General features: G+C 42.0%; 1 pseudogene; it reads right to left on the bottom strand.

Moving 5' to 3' along the window:
- Positions 1-228: 228 nt before the first annotated feature.
- LOC131904532 (histone H3.3A-like) lies at positions 229-997 on the bottom strand (annotated as a pseudogene).
- Between the last annotated feature and the right edge of the window lie 304 nt (positions 998-1,301).

Below are 1,301 nucleotides of genomic sequence, written 5' to 3'. Positions count from 1 at the left end.
GAACATAGTTGAGCAAATGTCTTTGTGGTGTGGTTGAGCATCTTTTGGGTATATGCCCAGGAGTGGTATTGCTGAGTCTTGAGATTGACTGATTCCCAATTTTCTGAGATACCACCATACTGATTTCCAGAGTGGCTGTACAAGATTGCATTCTCACCATCAGTAGAGGAGTGTTCCCCTTTCTCCACAGCCTCTCCAACATAAGCTGTCAACTGTGGGTTTTTTTTTTTTTGCCGTCAATAAGAAATTTACTTATTTTTAAAAAATCCAAATGCTGGCATTGTCCAGAAAATTTTAACAGGTTTATTTATAATTGTTATAAAGTTGAACTGTTGAAATGTGTTCACTGAAACATTTTACTTGCATTAATGCTTTACATCTTGCATTTATATTAAATATTCACACACAAATGAAAATGGAAAAACTGCCAATACCTGATTTCTGTCCCCTATTTTTCCACTCGCAATCATATACTTAGGTACCTTTTGACCCCATGGAAAAAATATCTAACATTCAGAACTACTGATAACAGGAAGAAGAGGAAAAAATTTTTTGAGAATGAAATGTTTACCCTCATAGTGGACTCTTAAGCACGTTCTCCGCATATGCGGCATGCTAGCTGGATATCTTTTGGCATAATTGTTATACGTTTGGCATGGATAGCACACAGGTTGGTATCTTCAAAAAGGCCAACCAGATAGGCCTCACTTGCCTCCTGCAAAGCACCAATAGCTGCACTCTGGAAGCGCAGATCTGTTTTGAAGTCCTGAGCAATTTCTCACACCAGACGCTGGAAGGGGAGCTTGCGAATCATAAGTTCAATGGACTTCTGATAAAATCTGATTTCACGGAGTGCCACAGTACCAGGCCTGTAACGATGAGGTTTCTTCACCCCTCCAGTAGAGGGCGCACTCTTGCGAGCGGCTTTAGTAGCCAGTTGTTTCCTGGGTGTTTTACCACCGGTGGATTTGCAGGCAGTCTGCTTTGTATGAGCCATGGTATGGGCACCTCCTTACTTACCCCCCTTCTCCTTCGGCTGGAGCTCTGCAAGCAAGAGGCGGTGCTGATGTTAGGGAGCGGTGGCGGCCCAGCGACGGCTGTGAACACCTCAACTGTGTTTTTGATCTTAGCCATTCTGACAGGTGTAAAATGGTATCTCAGAGTCGTTTTGATTTGCATTTCCATGATGGCTAAGGATGTTGAGCAATTCCTTAAATGTCTTGTGGCCATTTGAGATTCTTCTGTTGAGAATTCTCTGTTTAGCTCTGTAGCCCATTTCATAATTGGATTATTTGTTATTT

The sequence above is a fragment of the Peromyscus eremicus genome, chromosome 2 (genome assembly GCF_949786415.1).
Source record: "Peromyscus eremicus chromosome 2, PerEre_H2_v1, whole genome shotgun sequence".
NCBI lineage: Eukaryota > Metazoa > Chordata > Mammalia > Rodentia > Cricetidae > Peromyscus > Peromyscus eremicus.
This window is presented reverse-complemented; position numbering and strand designations above follow the sequence as displayed.